The following is a 22,805-nucleotide window of genomic DNA, read 5'->3' on the forward strand; positions in this document are numbered from 1 at the left end:
TTATCCTCAGAAGCAGAGGTGACTCTTGGTCTTCCTTTCCTGGGGCGGTCCTCATGTAAGCCAGTTTCTTTGTAGCGCTTGATGGTTTTTGCAACTGCACTTGGGGACACTTTCGAAGTTTGCCCAATTGTTTGCACTGACTGACCTTCATTTCTTAAAGTAATGATGGCCACTCGTTTTTCTTTACTTTGCTGCTTTTTTCTTACCATAATACACATTCTAACAGTCTATTCAGTAGGACTATCAGCTGTGTATCCACCAGACTTCTGCACAACACAACTGATGGTCCCAACCCCATTTATAAGGCAAGAAATCCCACTTATTAAACCTGACAGGGCACACCTGTGAAGTGAAAACCATTTCCGGTGACTACCTCTTGAAGCTCCTCAAGAGAATGCCAAGAGTGTGCAAAGCAGTCATCAAAGCAAAAGGTGGCTACTTTGAAGAACCTAGAATATAAGAAATATTTTCAGTTGTTTCACACTTTTTTTGTTAACTATATAATTCCACATGTGTTAATTCATAGTTTTGATGCCTTCAGTGTGAATGTACAATTTTCATAGTCATGAAAATACAGAAAAATCTTTAAATGAGAAGTTGTGTCCAAACTTTTGGTCTGTACTGTAATATATATATATATATATATATATATATATATATATATATATATATATATATATATATATATATATATATATATATATATATATATATATATATATATATATATATATATATATATATACACACACACACACACACACACACACACTAGCTATTGAACCTGTTCTACGCCCGGGTGGAGAGAATTTTTATTGGTATATGGTTTACCATGCTGGTATGTGCTGCCCCCATCCTGGTATTTGTGCTGCCCCCATTCTATCCCGGTATGCATGGCACCCCTCACCCCCAATCCCGATATGCATGGCACCCCTCACCCCCAATCTCGGTATACATGGTACCCCTCATACCTATTCTGGTATATTTGGCACCCCTCATCCTGGTGTGCATGGCACCCCTCATCCCAATTCTGGTAAGTACGGCCTCCTCATCCCAGAAACCTGGTATGCATGCCACCCAATCCCTCATCCTAGTATGCATGGCACCCCACATCCTGGTATGCCTGGCACCCTATCCCTCATCCTGGTATGCATGGTGCCCTGCATTCCTATCCTGGTATGTATGGCTCCCCTCATCCCTATCTATTCTGGAATGCATGGCACCCCTCACCTCCCAATCTAGGCATGCATAGTCCCCTCACCCCCCAATCCTGGTATGCATGGTCCCCTCATCCCCCAATCCTGGTATGCATGATTCCCCTCATCCTGGTATGCATGGTCCCCTCACCCCCCAATCCTGGTGTGCAAGGTACCCCTCATCCTGGTATGCATGGTCCCCTCACTCCCCAATCCTGGTATGTGTGGTACCACTCACCCCCCAATCCTGGTATGTGTGGCCCCCTCATACCCCAATCCTGGTATGTGTGGCCCCCTCATTCCTTTCACGCTGTACACACATACAAAAAAATAAACACTAACTCACCTTTCTTCCCTGTGCTCCAGCGCTGGGGTGTCCTGTTCTGCTGGAGGCCGGGGGAGGAGTGCAGCGCCAGAGAACCGCGCTGTCCAACGCCATTTTGCTGAAGACACACTGCAAATTTGTCATCAGTAAAATGGCGACGGATAGCGATATGCGTATACCCAATGCCTCACTCTTGCCCCGGTCTCTTGCGAAGAGAGGCGTCGCGGCAACGCTCCTCCCAGTCAGGTAAGTATGCAAGTATGGCGCCGGAGATCGCGGTATGCATTCAGTGTCTATGCATACCGCGACCTCCGGTGCCATACTCTCCTCTTACCTGTAAAGGCTGGATGAATGCTTGTGTCTGGAGCCAGACTGCGCGTCACGCATGAGCAGTCTATAAAGGCTTGAGACAGAGACGTGCATCCCCGGATATATCTGTTCCTACTCCGTAAATGTTATATGCCCCACATCCATACTGCGTTGGCCCAGGCTACACGACATGACATATTGCATCAGGGATCATTTCTGCTAACACAGTTGCTGCAGCATGGGCAGTGTGGAATTCCACCGCATCGGCACATCGCATATCAACCTGTTAACTAGTATGGAGAAAGACCTCTGTATCGATGCAAGTTGATGACATGAGGGGTGTGAATGGCTGAAGTGAGCACACAGTTTCCTATACTTTCTGAAGCAGCTCATCCAGGCCCGGAGAGTGGCTGAGAAATCGCTGTTCCATCAGGTTGAGGATGTGAGCCATGCAAGGCACGTGTGTGAGCTTGCCTCAGCGTAGGATCGCCCACAGGTTCGCACCATTATTGCACATGGTCTGCCCTGGCTCAAGGTTCAGCGGAGACAGTCATTGCTCAAACTGAGCATGGAGAGCTGTCCACAACTCTTGAGCTGTATGACTGCGATCTCCAAGGCATATTAATTTGAAGACTGCCTGATTGCATTGAGCCCTGAGTGCGCAGTACCAAGGTGGTGTGGATTCGCTCTCCACTATTGGAAGGCCCTAGAGGAGGTGGAGGAGGCAGAAGCAGTGGAGAAAGTGGGAAGTACAGAGGTTTGTTCTCTTGAGGAGACGCCTGTATAACATAGGAGATATTCTCAAAACTATTTCAAACTCACTAATCTATAGCATGGACTCTGCTCTTTCTCTCAAAAAAAGTAATTGCACAAGAAAAAAATTACACAAGCAAAAAAATGTACTGCAAGGTCGATTGAACAGGTACACAGCACAAGACTTAGGTTACACACACGCCGCTAGGTTCAGATAGGGGCGAGACAGGTTACATGGATTCTTTGGAATCCTGGGGGACCATAGACCATGTGCTACAGCTTCTCTCAGGCACACGGGGTATTGACCCTCAGGCACAGACACATAAGTTGTTTCACTTGCTGACCAGACACACTTGACAGGAGTCCTCGTAAACAGTAGAACAGTTACATTTAATAACTTGCACTGGCTGTGTGGCTTCTTAAGTCTTATGAGCAACAGGCTCCAGTGAAAATGAGTACAATTTCCTTAGCAGCACAGCAGTTCACATCTTATCAGTAGTACAGGACAGCACAGTTCTAATGAAAAGGCACATTAATGAAAACAGCATTCTTTACAGCACAGTGAGATGGAGGAGGGTGGGAGGGTTTGCTGAGGGAGATGATCCCTGTGACACCATTTCTTCCAGTCCTTATCTTTCTGCCTGACAAAACTCTGCACTGCTAGTTCAGGAACTTTACCTAACCTGTGCTTAGCTTCACTCCTGACTTGAATCCTTTTCACTTGCAGGGGCTCTTCTGTGAGATACAGAACACAAACACCACCTTTCTCTTCGGCGCCAGCAAGTAAAGAACTTCCCCACAATCCCCCTTGGGCTCTGCAAAAACACTCCCCTTCTCCTGTGACTGTTAACCCCTCTAGTTGCTGAATGCTTCTGGAGCACAACACTTCCTGTTTCCTGAGCCTGTATTACTTCTAATAGTTGCTGAATGCTTTTAAAGCAACAGCACTACTTCTGCATGTCACACTCTGCAACAGCACTACTTCTGCATGTCACACTTGTCTTCACTATCTGACTTCCTAACAAGCGCCCCTCTATCTAGCTAATATCTCTTATAACACAGGACAGAGCACACTGAGCAGCATCTGTCTCCTTCATTGACATGGATAAAATGGCGCTGAGGGAACATGGTCATTTTTTATATAGAGAGGACATGTAATTTCAGCAGCTAATTGCAGAAGCCCTTGTGTCAGGACAGAGTGGATGCTTCCTGCGCTCTGATTGGCTAGTCGTGCTTTCCTGACTTAAAGTTACCGCCTACAGGAAGAAAAAAAATTACAAGCGTGCCGCTGATCTGACCTGTTCTGAGCTATCACCAGCTCCCCCACTCATCTACCACGTCCCCCCGCTCATCATACACAAGCACTATGCTAGAAAAACAGTTAAAAACACTGTAGTTGCCCCGCAATCATGTTCCCGCATTTATTCACCGAACGTTGCCTATTTTTCCCGAATTTAAGAAATTTTGCTTAATTTCTGATCACGAATCCGAATGTGCCATATTTGTGTAGAATTTAAGTTGTAAGATTGGATTTCGAACAAATTCGTTCATTACTAATCATGAGTAAGCAAGACTGCTTTACAATTAGGGTGCATGTATGTCTGAGCCCACTGAAACCATTTCTGCTTATGAGCACTGTTTAGGGGTGGCTGAATAGTAGGTTTATGCACAACTGAATATACCTGAAGGATCCTACAACTTGAGGTATGTGGGTCTCCAAAGGCACTAGCAGCTTCAAATGCCTGTTTCCAGCTTTGTAATGGTATTTAAAAGCTACTCTCTTAGTCTGATGAATTAGTCTGGTGGAAACCTTCCTTATTATGCCTTTATCTGTACAGACCCATCTGTGCTCTATATCTTCCACAAATCTCTTTATAGTACAATGATCAAGCTTAAGTTTTCATGACACACCTATTTTCATACCTTGTCCAAGGCATTGCACTATTTGACACAATTCAGCAGCAGAGAGATTCTTTTTCTTTCCCATATCGCTTGAAAACTGTGGCCTGCTTAATAATGTGGAAAAGTCTGTATTAAGTAGTTTTTCTTTAATTGGGCACCTGGAAACTATTTACCACAGGGAGATGAGATTGTTTTCAGTGATCCAAAGAGCCCTGAGACACAAACCATCCATGAGACTATGAGAAAAAAAAACAAAATATTATAACTTTATGACATATAAATCCATTGTGCATAATGATTTAGAATGCAGTTTAGTCTAGTCCTGGTCACATGGCTGGATATGGGTATATCTGCTGGCTTTTCATGACGAAGGAGTAATAATTATATGAAAATTTGATAATTTCTGTTTTTTATACAGAATACAGAATTTTTTTTTAATAATTTTTCACCCAAGAAGTCATTAAAATAATTTTTTTGTGGAGGTTAAAACAGGCCCCTGTAGTAACACAAGTGATTGATACAACTGATCTGGTTGTACTAAGATGAAGAACCTATATAAAAAATAAAATTTACAATCCGTAGGATACGGCATCAATGTATGATCGGCCAGGGTCCCGCACGCAGCACCCCCACCTATAAGCTGTTAAGTGGTCGGTGCTTGTTACTGCACAACCGCTACCCTATCTTCGCCAAAAGTTTTCAGCCTCTTCTGTTTCAAATCTCAAAAAATATCCAAACACTGTCCTTATATGTGCCAAGTGTGTTTTCCCTATTCTTATTGATTACTGTATCATTTATTTCAGTACTTCTTAAGAAAACTTCATTTCCAAGATTCAATGGGAAAAGAAGTTTACTTTAATGATAAAGGAGAAATGACCAATTACTATCACATTAATAATATTAGAATAATGGTTCAATCTTGGTTTAAATTAAAACATGTTGGAGAATTTAATCTATCTGTGCGAGATGAAGATCAGCTTTTCATAAATACTAGTAAAATATTTTGGAAAAATGGCAAGGTCAGTATTATAGTGTCTGTCCATGTATGACTACTTTAATATAAATATATAGTTGGCTGAACATTCAATAAGTTATATGGTTATCTAAATATTTAATTTTCTTAAATGTTAATAAGCTTAAGAGGCTTCAAAGTTATTATTTTGCTAAAAGGTTGTTTACAGATGTGAAAAAGTCTGATTTTAGAAGCTAACTTAAAAAAAAAAATACACTAACAACATTACTGAAAATGGTCTTCACCAAACTTAACCCCTTAATGACATATAACATGCTACATCCGACATATACCATCTCCCTGTCTCGCAAGCCGGGCCCGCATCTTTCCTGGCAGATGATGGCTGAATTATTCAATCATCATCTACCTCTAACAGGCACCGGTGGAGCAGAGCTTCGTCCGTGGCTGTAAACCAGTAAATCTGCTATAGCAGTATTTACAGTGCACCGTCAGCGGGTTGCGCTGTTCTAACCACTCATCAGCTATGAAAGATAGCCTGTGTTCCTGGGAGACGATGATTTTTACTATATACAGCAATGCTCTAGCATTGCTACATATAACACAAGCGAATAGACAATCGCAGTCTAAGAGTTCCAAATGGGACTAACAAATATGGTGAAGAGTAAAAAAAAAAAAAAAAAAAAAAAAAAAATGTTTAAAAAAATATGAAGGTATTAAAAAAAAATAATAATAATAAAGTCACTCCCATTTCCCTCATTAAAAATTAAGAAATAAAAACAAATTTAAAAAAAATACAAATATTGGCTATCATTGTGTTTGTAAAAGTTGGATCTATCAAAATATTAAATAAATTAAATAATGGAATGGAAACAAAGCGCTGGAGAGTTCTGAAATGACAGCAATAAGTCCTGACCTAAATCCCATTGACACCTGTTGAGAGATCTTACAATTGCTGTTGGGAGAAGACGCCTTCAAATATGAGAGACCTGGAGGTGTTTGTAAGAAGAGTCCGAGATCCCAGCTGAGAGGTGGAAGAAGCTGATGGTTATAGGAAGTGACTAATTGCAATTATTTATTCCAAAGGGTGTGCAACTAAATATTAAGTCGAGGGAGCCAACAATTTTGTCAGGCTCATTTTTGGGGTTTTGTGTGAAATTATGTCAAATTTGCCTTTTCTTCTCTGTGTTTTTGTGTTGTTAAAATACACTGAAAGGAAATAAACCTGTGTATAACAAAACATGTGTAACTGCAATCATTTTCTGGGAAAAATACGTCATTTTCTGTAACAATTTCATGGGTGGAAAACATAGGAAAAAGTTAATGTCTGCTCACCATCTCCTGGAGCGCACGGATCCTGCTGTGCAGGAAGTTTTCAGAACTTAGAAAGGAATAAGTCCAGCGCTATAAGTCCATAAAAAATCCATTCTTCATTTATTTCATAACTTCAAATGGTATAAAATCCATTAAGTCACAGAACAGACATTAAAAACATACGCGTTTCCACCCAAAGCAGTGCGTCTTAATCATTGACAAGGATCTGATGGCGACTGAACATTTTAAACTAGTTCACAATTCAGTCCCCACTCACCAGATCTGGCCATTAGATGGGATCAGCTGTGCCGAGAAACCTGGCGGGAGATTAACCCCTGACAGACTGAAAACACTAAATTACATCAAATATGCATTTCTCTATTCATAGTGGTAAATCAGATCCTGTCTGATATTGATACCATGTGGTGCCCCCTAGTGTTCAGCTGGTAGATTCATGGCTTATTAGTTTTCTTTTGATATCCCCCGGGATGGGATTTTAACTCTTTCTATGCCTGACACTTCAAAAGAAGACACATCACCTCCATGGCTAGTAATAAAATGATTGGAAATTGCTGAACTTTTATTAATGATTTTGTTGATGGCGTCTGAGAGGTGACGTCTTATCCTGATTTTCAGCAGCCCCCTGTACAGCCGACATATTGGAGGTCACACAGACCGCATCGCACAGTATACACCACGTTGCTTGTGTTGCAGTTTATGTAGGAATTAATCATATATTCTTTTTTTATTTGCACAAGAGACAAATGTTTTAGTATTTTTCATATACTTGCAGCAGGTGCATGTATTGTGCCAGCTCTTGTATGACCCTCTAGTATGGAGCCAATTCTCCTTTTTATTATTGTTATCATTGAGATAGAGGCCGGGGGACATAATATCTCCTAAAGTGGAAGCTTTTTTTTGCAATAAATTTCTCAGGATTTGTCAGGATTTTCACCAGTTTTTTATCTTGATATAATATAGGTAATCATTTTTTAATAATGTTAGTAATATTTGAGAAATGTGGACTATATATAGTTGTAAAAACTACTCCATCATTTTTATCTATATGATTGGACCTATATTTATGACATTTTTCTCCGTTCTCTGCTCTATCTTTGTGACTGATTATGTTTTCAGCCCTGTCTAACAACCACTTGGAGTAACCCCTTCCTGTCAGTCTGACACGGACCTCATCTTTAGCTTTAGGGAAATGCATATTTGATGTAATGTATGTTTTCAGTCTGTAAGGGGTTAATCTCCCGCCAGGTTTCTCGGCACAGCTGATCCCATCTAATGGCCGGATCTGGTGAGTGGAGACTGAATTGTGAACTAGTTTAAAATGTTCAGTCGCCATCAGATCCTTGTCAATGATTAAGACGCACTGCTTTGCGTGGAAACGCGTATGTTTTTAACGTCTGGACTGTGACTTAATGGATTTTTTACCATTTGAAGCTATGAAATAAATGAAGAATGAATTTTTTATGGACTTATAGCGCTGGACTTATTCCTTTCTAAATTTCAAGGGTGCCAACCCTTTTGGCCATGATTGTATGACAGGTACTGTGCAGTGCTGCTAATTGGTGGGGAATTTGGTCCTGAGACAATCACTGATCTTTCAAAATCCCTATTTTGCATGAGCTACGCACAAGAGAGGTACATGGGCTCAATCTTAAGTCTGTGGGTCCATAATTCATTCTCATAGAGCTACCTGTATCTGTAGCACCCCAGGGGTCCGGTTGCCACAGTGGCATTGCCTCCCTCACAAGGGGTGATGCCATGCCTGGAAGCAAGCAGGGGTCCCCTAGTCAGGTTCACTAGCATACAACACTTTCCTGGCTACAGACCAGTAAAGGGAGCTCCTCCCCTTGACAACTGGAATCTGGAGGCGGGGTTAGTAAGACGGAGTTGAGAGGAGTTGAAGACAGGACAGCGATGAGGAAGGACCTGGGGAGTGGAGCTGTGAGTCAGCTCACCCCAGAGAGAAGCGCAGAAGAACCGGACACCGGAGTCCGAGGTTGTGGGGCACTGAAGGCCCACCAACAGAAGCCAGAGGGCAGGAGACTGCAGGTCTCCTGGCCCCATCAGAAGCCCGGAGGCTCAGCAGCACCATAGGTCCCAGCACCGCCACATGGGAGCGACACTCCAAGAAGGCCCGAGCTGCCTGCCATACGGGTGAGGAATAGACATTTTACTCAGGGACGAGGGCCGCAGGATAGCTACAAGCAGCAGGGCCAAAGAGAAAAGCGCAGAGGGATGGCCTACAACTTTACCTGGCGAGGTGGATCACCAACTTGCTTCCAGGCCACCCGGACCGCTACTACCAGCTAGTACCCATGCCCCGGTCTGCTTCACAACCGCAGGTAAAGATAAGAGGAAACTGCCATTAAATTGAGGACTGGTCATTATCTGTGCCATCACCTGCATTACACTGCACCAACCACATCTACCCTATAGTATCACTACATCCTGCCCTGGAGCTAAGCTCAACCTGTGGAGAGCTGAACCAACTCTGCTGCATCACCATCAGCTCCAGAGGATCTGCACCGCAGCTGCGGCTCCATATAGCCGCATAACAAAAGTGGCGTCGCGAACAATATATATAAAAACTTTATTCCCCTTCTATCTTTCCCTTTAATTGACTGCCCTGGGTCATTGACCGTGTCACTTCTACCGTGACACCCCCAGCACCGACCGGCCCAGCTACCGGGTACCCCACGGCCCAGGGGGTGTGTCATACTTGGCGTCACGAACAGGACGAACCAACCCGTTACAACGGGTCCTGTGTGCCACAAAGACTGTGTATAACTGTATAAACTGCAGCCATTACTGTCGTACATGTGGAGTTAATGATATGTGGGGTGTCCCACCGTGGGCAGAGCCTCATAAATGGCGCCAAAATAGGCCCCTCTCACTAGCATAGACTTTACCAGCGTTGTCTGTCACTCAGGCTGAAAGGTGCCAGCCTTCCCCATTGCATCAGACTGAGGGGGAAGATTGTCGCCTCCCCCTGCAGAGGGCTATGTGATCCCATCCATCCAGCTGCTGCAGCTCTGTGCTGTGTGATCCCATCCATCCAGCTGCTGTAGCCCTGTGTTTTGTGATCCCATCTATCCATCTGCTGCAGCCCTGTGCTGTGTGATCCATCCACCCATCCGACGATCTCAGCTGCTACAGCTCTGTGAATACAGCACAAGTGTGAGAAGCTGTGCAGCAAGAGTGCAGCTGTACAGTGACCAGCAGAGCAGCAGACTGGTACGCCAGCAGAAGCTCAGGACCTGGCTGTGGTTCACTAGGGGAGAGGAAGATGCCCAACATGGGAGAGGGTTCAGTCGCGGTCGCGCCACTGTAATGCCATTGTCAATGCCATATATACCCGGGGGTGGCATGGTTGCCCCAGTACTCAGGGGAGTCGCACACCCTGAGTGACTTTGAGGATAGACTGCGCAGTTTGTTACAAGTGTACCCCCTGTCTGAGGAGCAGAAAGTCAGCATCCTCATAGGCCAGTTAATCGGTGCAGCCCAAAGAGAGGTGAAGTCCTGGCTGGGCAGGGACAAAAGCACTGTTAAGGAAATACTGGCCCGGTTGAAGGATACCTTTGACACCCGCACAGCAGCAGAGATTAAAATGAAGTTCTACGGGTGCAAACAAAGGGTGCAGGACAGTGTACGGGACTATGCTCTAAACCTGCAGGAGGCGCTGCGGGCCATTAAACAGGTAGACCCTGACAGTGTGCGAGACGAGGATAGGTTGCTAACTGAGCAGTTTATCGAGGGGCTCCTGTCTAACGCTTACCGGACACAGCTGCGCATTATGGCTCTGTAAACCCTGATCTGGCTTTGTGCAATTTAAAGACCGAGCCATCTGGGTGCTACGAGAGCCAACCCCAGGTGGAACTGCATCCCTCTGGCACCCAGCTATCACATACCACCAGGGGGTGGCATCCTTTTCCCTGACACCTGTGGAGGCTGACGCGCAGACCCTAGATAATGACCCATCTGCAGACCTACGCCTTCAGGTTCAGGAGCTGACCAAAAATATGGCTGCACTAACCAAAACCGTGCAGACCATACAAGTGTCTCCAAAGGAAAGATCCAGCTGGCTTCCAGTCCATATGACGTCCCTTGGCAACGGCAGAGAAGGATTCCACCGACCAGAGGGAAAAACCGTGATCACTACGACCAGGACGAACAACCCATCAGACGCCGCTGTCAAAAGGTGGGGCACTTATCAAGATTCTGTAATTTAAACGAGCAACCCCTGGGGCAGAGGGCCAACCCCCAGGAGTAAGACGACCAGGTCCACAAAGCTGGTGAGACAAGTACGTGGGAGGACGACCGGTCCTACCTGTCGTGCTGGATGGCATCCCGATGAATGCGTTACTGGACACGGGTACCCAGGTGACAACGATACCATATATCCTTTTTAAACGATACTGTACTGACTCAGACATTACCCGCAGTCCAGATGAACATCTTAGCATCTATGTCAGCAATGGTCAGCCCTTGCCTCAGGTGGGGTATAAAGAGGTGACCATAAAAGTTGGCCGAGTAGAATTGCCATCACAAGGAATGATTATTGTTGATATAGATCTCCGAGAAAGTCATCCTATGATAACTATAGGCACCAATGTGATAGGGAATTTTCTTGGAGAAATTATTGTTTTGCTGCAACAGGTCACGGAGACTGCAGTTCCAGTCAGCAGCCAGTTCTGCAGAAGGAGATCAGAGCCCTGATACAAAGACAACAGGTAGAGCTGTCTGGAGGAGAAGTTGGCAGTGTCAGAATGAGTGTTCCATTCCCCATTGCAATACCCCCTCCTCGGAGTGAAATGTTAATATGGTGTCGGGCAGCAATAGGGGTCAAGATTATCAGGCCCTGGTACAACCCATGAACTCTGTTAGTAGGCCCACCATCTTGACAGCCAGGGGGGTAGTCGATGTTCGCAAGGGGTGAGTACCGATACGCATCCTGAATTGTGGGGAGAAAGAAGTCCATTTACCCCGGTATGCTACCCTTGCTAAGCTGTTCACTGTCAGTAACAATGCAATAAAGGCAGTGGAACCCTTGCCTCCATCCAAACCGGTGGAGAATAATGACTCCAAGGGGCAGATGGAGGATTGGTGTCAGAAGCTACAAGTAGGCACTGACTCCACCCCTTTGCATCAAAAGCATGGAGTGTACCGGATGGTTCAAGAATATGAGTGAGTCTTCAGCAAACACCCACTAGACTTTGGGCAGGTAAAAGGGTCCAATATCATATCCCCACAGGAGATCATCCGCCCATTAAAGAGAGGTACCGACCTGTACCCCCAGCTCACTATCAATGTGCCAGAGGAATGCTACGGGAGATGAAGGAGGCTGGGGTGATCAGAGATAGTTGTAGCCCTGGGCAGCTCCATTAGTTCTCGTGAGAAAGAAAGATGGTACAATGAGGATGTGTGTTGATTACAGGCAGATTAACTGCATTACACATAAGGAGGCCTACCCATTACACAGAATTGAGGAATCATTAGCTGCACTAAGATCCGCTAACCACTCCACTTTGGATCTCACCAGTGGGTATTGGCAGGTTCCCGTAGCAGAGGTGGACAGAGAAAAGACCACGTTTATTACACCAATGGGCCTCAGCGAGTTCAACTGCATGCCATTTGGGCTCTGCAATGCCCCAGGAACTTTCCAGCGGTAAATGGAGTGTTGCCTGGGACACAAAAACTTCAAAACTGTTCTGCTGTACTTAGATGACATAATCGTCTACTCAAAGACATATGAAGACCACCTGGAGCACCTGGCCGAGGTGTTCAAAGCCCTATCTGGTTATGGCTAGTGTTGAGCGATACCTTCCGATATCGAGAAATATCGGATCGGATTGTATCGGATCGATACCCAAAAAATATCGGATATCGCCGTTTCCGATGTCGGAAACCAATGCAAGTCAATGGGACAGAAATATCGGAATACAAATAAACCCTTTCTTTCCTTGTAGGTTAATTCTACATGAAGGAAAACAACTAAGAATAATGTAGAATGTATTGGGGGAGGAGGGGGAGACAATAAAGGCATAGAGGTTTAGCCCAATCAAATGGAATAGCAGGAATTAATATTTTTTTTAAGACGTTCTGAGTTACGGAAATATTGACTATGTTAAGTATTTTTATATTTTGTCAGATATTTATGTTTCACTACTTCCATGCTCTTCACCTTCTTTTTTACTTCTCCCACACTTTCTCCTTCATCATCCTCAGCATCAGCATCTTTTTCATCAACTTCTTCTTCACCTTCTTCATCTTCTTCTTCTTCTTCACCTTCTTCGTATTATTCTATTTTTTTACATTCTTCATATTCTTCTTATTCAACTATTATTCTTCTTCATATTCTACTTCTTCATGTTCTTCATATTCTTCTTCTTCATCATATTCTTATTTGTGAAAGGCATTCCTGTAGTTGTTATCTATAAAAGTTTGAACATTACACCTTTCGTTCTGCCCGTCACAAAATATTTACAACAGTATTTGTCCGCATTCAGTTTGGCCTGCAGCAGCAGATCTTTTCCAGGGGCACCACGAGGAGGAACGGACTTACCCCCATACACTGCTTAGTCTTCTTCTGCTTATAATTTAGATAATATATTTTGCTCTGATTTTTAGTCTTATGCTTAATGTTCTTCCGCTTTTTGTTCTGCAGCTTCTTGTACTTCTGCTTCTTGGTTTTCTGTCTCTTGTTCTTCTGTATCTTGGAGGTTGTCTTCTTGTTCTTTGTCCTCTTGGTCATCTTCTTGGTCTTCTTCGGGGTGGTCTTCAGGGTCGTCGTCTTCAGGGTTGTCGTCTTCGGGGTCTCGTCTTCAGGGTCCTCGTCTTCAGGGTCCTCGTCTTCGGGGTCCTCGTCTTCTTCGGGGTGGTCTTCAGGGTCGTCGTCTTCAGGGTCATCGTCTTCGGGGTCCTCGTCTTCTTCAGGGTGGTCTTCAGGGTCCTCGTCTTCAGGGTCATCTTCATCAGGGTCGTCGTCTTCAGGGTCATCGTCTTCGGGGTCCTCATCTTCTTCGGGGTGGTCTTCAGGGTCCTCTTCTTCAGGGTCCTGGTCTTCGGGGTCCTCGTCTTCTTCGGAGTGGTCTTCAGGGTCCTCGTCAGGGAGATCCAGAGTGATTACCAAGAACCATTTCAAAAAGCTTGAATTTGGAACTGTAGCAGAAGGTACAAGAAGGCTGAGGAACTGCCGAGAACCAGCTGACGGTACTGGAACCCGGATGGGTAGCAGAAGGTACAAGAACCAATAGAACTACCGAGGACCAGCTGACAGTACTGGAACCTGGTTACTAAGCAGGAGGTACCTGTGCCAGAAAGCACTACCAAGGATCAGCAGACGTTGGTGGAACTTGGATACCGAGAAGGAGGCACCTAAGCCAAAGGCACTGCCGAGGACCAGCTGAAGGCACTGGAACCTGGATGGGTAGCAGAAGGTACAAGAGCCAATGGAACTACCGAGGACCAGCTGACGGTACTGGAACTCGGATGGGTAGCAGAAGGTACAAGAGCCAATGGAACTACCGAGGACCAGCTGACGGTACTGGAACTCGGTTACTAAGCAGGAGGTAGCTGTGCCAGAAAGCACTACTGAGGACGAGCAGATGTTGGTGGAACTTGGATACCGAGAAGGAGGCACCTAAGCCAAAGGCACTGCCGAGAACCAGCTGACGGTACTGGAACTCGGATGGGTAGCAGAAGGTACCCATGAAAAAAAAAGTTGCAAGGCCGCGAGCCGGCCGCAGTTACCGAAACCCACAGTCCTACAGGGGGTGCTTGTCCTATTGGCACTATGGAACCAGCCTTCATTGCCAGATCCCACAGCCCATATAGGAGTCACCTAAACTACAGGCACCATAGAGTCGGCTAACCCGACCACAACATGACAGGACAAGGCATTGGAGGCAAAGTAACGTTGACACTACCCGGAAACAGCTGGCGTGCTGGAACCAGGCTGGGCAGGAGGGTGTACCCGTGCTAAAGACACTGCCGAGAACCAGCTGATGGTACTGGAACTCGGATGGGTAGCAGAAGGTACAAGAGCCAATGGAACTACCGAGGACCAGCTGACGGTACTGGAACTCGGTTACTAAGCCGGAGGTACCTGTGCCAGAAAGCACTACCGAGGACCAGCAGATGTTGGTGGAACTTGGATACCGAGAAGGAGGCACCTAAGCCAAAGGCACTGCCGAGAACCAGCTGACGGTACTGGAACTCGGATGGGTAGCAGAAGGTACCCATGAAAAAAAAAGTTGCAAGGCCACGAGCCGGCCGCAGTTACCGATACCCACAGTCCTACAGGGGGTGCATGTCCTATTGGCACTATGGAACCAGCCTTCATTGCCAGATCCCACAGCCCACATAGGAGTCACCTAAACTGCAGGCACCATAGAGTCGGCTACCCCGACCACAACACGACAGAACAACCCATTGGAGGCAAAGTGACGTTGACACTACCCGGAAACAGCTGGCGTGCTGGAACCAGGCTGGGCAGGAGGGAGTACCCATGCCAAAGACACTGCCGAGAACCAGCTGACGGTGCAGGAACTCGGATGGGTAGCAGAAGGTAAAAGAGCCAATGGAACTACCGATGACCAGCTGACGGTACTGGAACTCGGTTACTAAGCAGGAGGTACCTGTTCCAGAAAGCACTAGGAAGGACCAGCAGACGTTGGTGGAACTTGGATACCGAGAAGGAGGCATCTAAGCCAAAGGCACTGCCGAGATCCAGCTGACGGTACTGGAACTCGGATGGGTAGCAGAAGGTACCCATGAAAAAAAAAGTTGCAAGGCCGTGAGCCGGCCGCAGATGCCGAAACCCACAGTTCTACAGGGGGTGCTTGGCCTATTGGCACTATGGAATCAGCCTTCATTGCCAGATCTCGCAGCCCACAGAGGAGTCACCTAAACTGCAGGCACCATAGAGTCAGCTAACCCGACCGCAACACGACAGGACAACATATTGGAGGCAAAGTGACGTTGACACTAGAGATGAGCGGTGTTCGAATCAAACTGTTCGCCAATCTCAAATTCAAGCTGTTTTGTGCGGTGTTCGAGTCGTTTGACGAACCCGAACGATTTGAAAAAAATCCGGCTGTTCGAGGTTATGTTCGATAACTGTTCGTGCACCCACATGGTAACTGGATTTTTTCACAGTAATGCTGATAATCAATGTTAATACACAGTTTGAGTGTACAGCAGGGCGGGGGGAGGGGCATGGGATGGATCTCTGCAGAAATAATGAAGATCTCCATTTTTTTTTCTCTTTCCCGCATTTACAGTGGGGAGGTGCAGTCTGTCAGCCTATCAGCAGCGCACACACGGAGCGAAGTGCTTTTTTTCACACAAGCAAGGGCATGTGTCATTGGCTGTGTATGTCACATGTCCTTGCCCTATAAGACCCAGCCATTTTCCCCGTCGCCACCATTTTCTCACTGCTGCAGCAGAGTGTTAGACTGCTGCTGCTGTTAGCACTATATTGTGTAACTGAATTGCAAGCAAATATTCTCTTAAATAGACAGAAAAGTTTTGGGAGTAGGGACTAGTTTGTGATTTCAGCCCTATTGAGGGCTGGGCTACATCAGTTCCTATCACTTTTTGCCAGGCAGGTCTGTTTTAGTGCTGTGCAAGTGTTTTTCACAGCATTTGGCTAAATCTAGCTAAGCAAATCCTTTTGGGCCTCTTGCAGTGTGTGTTAGTCAGTGGAGTAGCCTATCTGTGTTGCAAGCTACACCACCTGTGTATGTAATACAAATTTTTTACTGCACCTAACCAAGTACAACCTTTTGGGCCTGTAGCAGTTTGTGGTTGTCAATCGATTAGGCCATCTATACCAAGCTCCACCAGCTTTGAAATTAATAATAATTTTTAGCTGCATCTTGCCTGTAAAATAATTTTGGGCATAGTAGCAGTGTGTGGTACTCATTCTAGTAGGCCATCTATACTAAGCTCCAGAAGCTTTCAAATTACTAATAATTTTTAGCTGCATATTGCCTGGAAAATAATTTTGGGCATAGTAGCAGTGTGTGGTACTCATAGTATTAGGCCATCTATACCAAGCTCCACCAGTTTTGAAATTAATAATAATTTTTAGCTGCATCTTGCCTGTAAAATAATTTTGGGCGTATTAGCAGTGTGTGGTACTCATTCTATTAGGCCATCTATACTAAGCTCCACCAGCTTTGAAATTATTAATTTTTAGCTGCATCTAGCCTGGAAAATAATTTTTCTTCCCAATAGTGGTAGCAATAGAAATATGGGGCGCGCGACTGGCTATCAAAAATATACGCTTCATAACAAAAAACACCAGCCTAGCGCACTTCATTAATAATATGGCATCATCGTCTCTCCCAGTGCTAGGCCTACTACGCCGGTTAGCATTCCTGTGCCTAAAACACAATGTATGGGTCAGCGCTAGCCACGATGCTGAGGGGTCTAAAGCTGCTGCTAACGCTTTATCACATTTTAATTGGCAGATTTTCACAGAGCTCCTCCCCAATGCCCACCCATCGGGCAACGGTTGCCCACCCTCCCTATGGGATCTAGTGGAGAATAGTTGATGCCATTAATCAGAGCGTCAGTTGCCCTGTCAATGTGGCAAGCATACGGTATGGCATGGGAACAGTGGACATGACTAGTAGCAGGCAGACGGGTTGACCAATGTGAACAAGCCAGATTACAAGTCACCATAGAATTTCTCCACCAGCTAATGATGAGGGGCATATCAGGGGCGTCAGCGCAGCGGTGTCTGACCGGAGTAGCATTTCACTTCCAACTACTGAATTGGGGAGATGTGACAAAGAGATTCATTATCAGACAATCCATAAAAGGGTAGAAAAGGGGTCAGCCAAGTCAGGAGTGTAGACGTCCCGTCCCGTGTCACTAAAACTGATTTCTCACATCATATTCCTAACACCATTAACATGACACTCACAATTTGAAGCAACACTACTGTTTACTGTATTTGCGATCACCTTGTTAGGGGCGCTATGCATAAGCGAATTAGTCCCTCAATCCAAAATTACCACCAGTGGAGGCTTATTACACCAGGACATAGTCATAGCCAATAATGCAATAAGTCTACGCATACGCCAATCGAAAACGGTTCCAGCGGGCAGGGGCACTTGGTACTCCTACAACCCACAAATGGTACACTGAGTCGGGTAACAATAGTAAAAACATATATAACCATCAGATCACAAAGTAATTTCTTCTTATCACACATTGATGGAATGCCATTATCAAGATACCAGTTCCAAGCTATATTTAATAAATGCATAACATCGGCAGGGAACCACCCTAAAGATTATGGAACACACTCATTCTGCATAGGCGCAGCCACAGAAGCAGCAAGAGCAGGACTGTCAGAAATGGAAGATCAGAGGATAGGGAGATGGCGATCCACATGTTTGGCGAGATACATAAGACCGAACTTTTTATCCTAACGTGGTTTGTTTCTTTTACCGGTGACGCTAAGCCAACAGTGTGGGTGATAGGCCACACGTATTTATATTGGGCAGAAAAAATGGCGAAAGTCCACCCAGGTGGGAGGAAATTAGAGTTTCATAACACATATTTCAACTGGCGAGGTATTAGAGGCCTTCTATGGCCACAGGTACTAATGGAGGTAATCAAGGTAGGGAGAGAGGCAAGAGGTCCCGTCATCTTAGTTATACAGGCCGGGGGAAATGACCTAGGTCATCACAAGAGCGCATAACTAATGGCAAAAATGAAACTAGACACTGAGCTCTTCAGAGAATTTTTCACAAAACTAACTGGTCAGAGATTGTGCCGATAGCGGTATGGCAAGTTGCGCGAGACATCACGGCCATCGAACTGACAAGGCGGGTAATAAATATTCGGATGGCAAAATTTAGAAGAGACAGAGGCGATGTAGTGATACAACACCGACAACTGGAAGGAGATAAAGCAGGCCTCGTACGGCCCGACGGTGTTCACTTAATGGATATTGGACTGGACATATTCCTGTCAGGACTCCAGGACGGAGTGGAACAAGTGTTAAGAGTGATGGATGGGGGTCAGAGTCCTGCATACGAGTACGCAGGATCCTAAGTGGCCTGGAAATAGAAAGGACATGTTGGAGAATTACACTTGTTGGCCAACTTGCCGGTGTGGAGACCCAGGGCATGCTGCAACAAGCTGAATTATTATAGAAATAAAATGCCTTTCTAATGGAATGAGTATAAAGAGTTAATAAAGCTGTGACAGTTCATCACCCATCCAGTTGTAAGAGTTACATTATTGTATTGTCAAGTAAAAGGGGGCTGTAGGGGGGCTGAGTGTCTGGGTTTGGTTGGGGGTCCCCACAGTCTGCCTAGGCTAGATGCATTTAAAAATTCTTATTAGATACACAGGCGGTGCAGCTCGCTTCGCAGCTGGGCTACTACGCCCAAAGTATTGCCTAGGCTAGATGCAGTTAAAAATTCTATGCTGACAAGCAGACACTGAATCTTTGGAGCAGACCTCTGAGTAAACAGCTCTTCAGACTCAACCATGTGTGTTACCCCAAGCCATAGTGTATGTAGTTTCTTACAGTTAAAAGGGAGGGGGGGGCACCCAAACCCACCTGGAATTGACGATGCCAACGTCACGTAAAACACAGCAAGGGGACTCCAAAAAGAGTCTCCATTTTTTCCAAAAATTGTGGCATCAATTGCCCCAGAGTTGCTTAAAACGGTTGGTGAGGTGATTTTACCAAATCCTCAAGCTTTTAGTCTCCCCAGGATGACACAGGGGTAGAAAAGAGTTTGTGGATCCATGATTTGTTCATCTTTATGAACATGAGTCTGTCTACATTCTCAGTGGACAGCCGCGTGCGCTTATCTGTCAGCACACCATCAGCAGCGCTGAACACACATTAAGAGAGAACGCTGGCTGCAGGGCATGACAAGATCTTCAAGGCATCAGTGGCAAGCTCTGGATATTTTTCAAGATCGGAATCCCAAAATGAGCAAGGGTCCAGTGACACAGTCATGGCTTCGATGTTCACTTGGAGATACTCCTGTACCATCCTCTCTAGGCGTTGACTATGTGTGAGACTTCTTGTCTCCTGTGGCCTTGCAAAGGATGGTCTAAAAAGTGGTGAAACGATTCCACAAAATTGCTGTTACCAGCAGATACTGTGTTACTGTTACGGTTTGAGTGATGAAGACTCGACAGTCCCACGGTTTGCAAGTTAGAACTGTGAGATTCACTACGTGCACCACTGGTGTTTTGCGGAAAAGCACATGCAAGATTCTGCAACAGCCTCTGCTGATACTCCTGCATGCGTGAATCCCTTTCTATGGCAGGAATTATTTCGGCAAATTTACTTTTGTACCGGGGATCTAAGAGTGTGGCAACCCAGTAGTCGGGATTACTTCGAATTCTGACAATCCAAGGGTCATGTTGCAGGTAGTGCAGCAAGAAGGCACTCATGTGTCTTGCACATCCAGGAGGACCAAGTCCTTGTTGTGTTGGTAGCGAGGTAAGAATCATGCTTCCTTCCTCTGCCCTCTCCCCCCAACATCACACAACAGAAATGTGATCAAGGTCTCCCTCATCTGATGAGTCTTCCATGCCCATCGCCAGTTCGTCCTCCACTTCTTCCTCGGCTCCTGCACCTTCCTCAACAGTTTGGCTGCTACCATGCGCCCTGGTTAATCCCTCTCCCCCACCCTCCCATGCCTGCCGCCTTGGTGATGCCGACCATCTGGACCTTGGAGATGTTATCCCTTCCGCATACGACTCCTCCTCTACTTCCTCCACCTCCTCTTGTCCCACCACCTGACTCTGAATTCTGTTTAACTTGTGCTACAGCATGTAAATCACCGGAATAGTCATGCTGATAATGGCATCGTCAACACTAAACATCTTCGTTGCTATTTCAAAACTGTGCTGAAGGGTGTGTGGTGCCCCTGAGGGTTCAGTGGCCACAGAGGTACTGAATCTCACCCAGAGGTGTAGTATCTCACCCTCAGGTAAGGAAGGAGTATGGCTGGGGACCCTAACACCTGCATCCAACACATACCCGCAGTGGGGGTTGGGCGAGATTGCTCCTATGGGAGAGCACAGTACAAGGTCCCTAGCTGGCGGGAGGGTCCTATGTAGTGGGTGTGTGTGGAGAAAGCAGCTTAGGGGAGCACATGACAGGGAGAGTATAAATAGGAAGCCATCTTAGAAAGAGCAAGCCAGTCAGAGGAGAAGTGACAGGAGCAGAGGCTCTGCATTAGCTCTGCTCCGGAGGCGGGCCTAGCCTGGGAGGACCCGGACTGAAGGAGAGAAGAGAGGAGTGGGAGCAGGAAGGCTCCAGGAACCGAAGGGACCCTAGGGGTATGGGACATGCAGAAGGCCACCCGTACGCCCGCTGCTACCAGGAGGTAGAGGGGTCAGGCCAGATAAGGGGAACCGGTCCCTCAACTAGCAGAGAAACAGCAAGGCTCAACAAGAAGCCGGAGGCTGCAGCATTTCATGTACTGCAGGCCAAAGTCCACACCAGTCTCACTGAGAAGGTAGCCACATAGGACCCAGGGGACGGAACACACGTCGCCCGCCAAGGCCCGAGGATACCGCATAGAAGTGTCACTGGGTGTGAGGTGCAGGGAGAAGGCCAGAGAAAGGACACACAGAAGGGGGTGCTGCCAAGTACTCCGGAGCTATCTGGGGGTGGACTGAGCCCCTAACTAAGTACGCACAGCACGACGGGGGAGATTTCTCTGGTACCTGTAATCTGGACTGCAACAACTGTGAGTAAAGATCTTGGGACTGCATCACATGGACTCTGTGTTCATTACTGACTCCCTGCACTACAACCACCATCATCCACCCACACTGCCCTGAAGCTACACTCTTCCTGTGGGGAGTAATAATACCATTGCTGCAAAACCACCAGCTTCAGAGGACTGTTCCGCAGCAGGGGCCCCTTTGGCCGCACTCCACAGGTGGCGTAGTCGGACATTATAAAACCCATATATACAAATTACCCTTGGATTGACCGCCGTGGGTCACGGACCGGGTCAACGCCACAGTGACTACAACCCCCAGCATCTACCGGCCCGGCTCCGGGTACCCTATGGCACAGGGCGTGCGTCAACTTCATAGGTCCCTGATCTGAGACCACTCCTGCAGCGTCATTTGCCCCACCTCTGGATCTCTTTGGCCCAGGCTATACGTCAGAACGTATTGCACCAGGGCTTGTCGGTGCTGCCACAGTCGCTGCAACATGTGCAGAGTTGAATTCCACCATGTCGGCACATCGCATTTCAGCCGGAGAACTGGCAGGCGCAACGACTTCTGTAGAGATATAAGTCGTTGAGCTGCGGGATGCGAACGGCGGAAATGAGCACAGAGCGACCGTGCCCTCTGCAGAAGGCCATCTAGTCCGCGAGAGTGGGTTAAAAATTGCTGGACAACCAGGTTCAACACGTGAGCCATACAAGGCACGTGTGTGACATTGCACTGGCGAAGGGCCGCACCCAGGTTTGCAGCATTGTCGCACACGGCCATCCCTGGTTGCAGGTCCAGTGGAGACAACCATTCATGAAACTGGGTCTCCAGAGCTGACCACAACTCCTCAGCTGTGTGACTCACATTTCCCTGACATTTCAAAGTAAACAACGCCTTATGCCGTTGAGCCCTGCTGCCAGCATAGTAAGGAGGTGTGCTGGATTCCTTCTGCACAGTTAGAAAGCGGGTGGCATTACCAGACAGGCTTTGGTTGCAGGTGGAGGACCGAGAGGAGGTTGAGGAGGCAGAAGCAGTGGAGGAACTTCCAGATAAAGAGGATTGATGTACAACTCGTGGGGACGGCAAGACTTGGACAGCAGCCCCTTGTCCTGCTGTCACCATAGTTACCCAGTGCCCAGTCAGCGACATGTAACGCCCCTGTCCATGCCTACTCGTCCAACTGTCTGTGGTGAAATGCACCTTGTCACACACAGAGTTTCTCAAAGAAGCGGTGATGTTGTGTGCGACATGCTGGTGTAGCGCAGGCACACCTTTCTTTGAGAAGTAGTGCCGA

This window comes from Phyllobates terribilis, unplaced genomic scaffold (genome assembly GCF_046119375.1).
Source record: "Phyllobates terribilis strain yellow unplaced genomic scaffold, ASM4611937v1 Scaffold_1__5_contigs__length_1240528914, whole genome shotgun sequence".
NCBI classification, from domain to species: Eukaryota; Metazoa; Chordata; class Amphibia; order Anura; family Dendrobatidae; genus Phyllobates; species Phyllobates terribilis.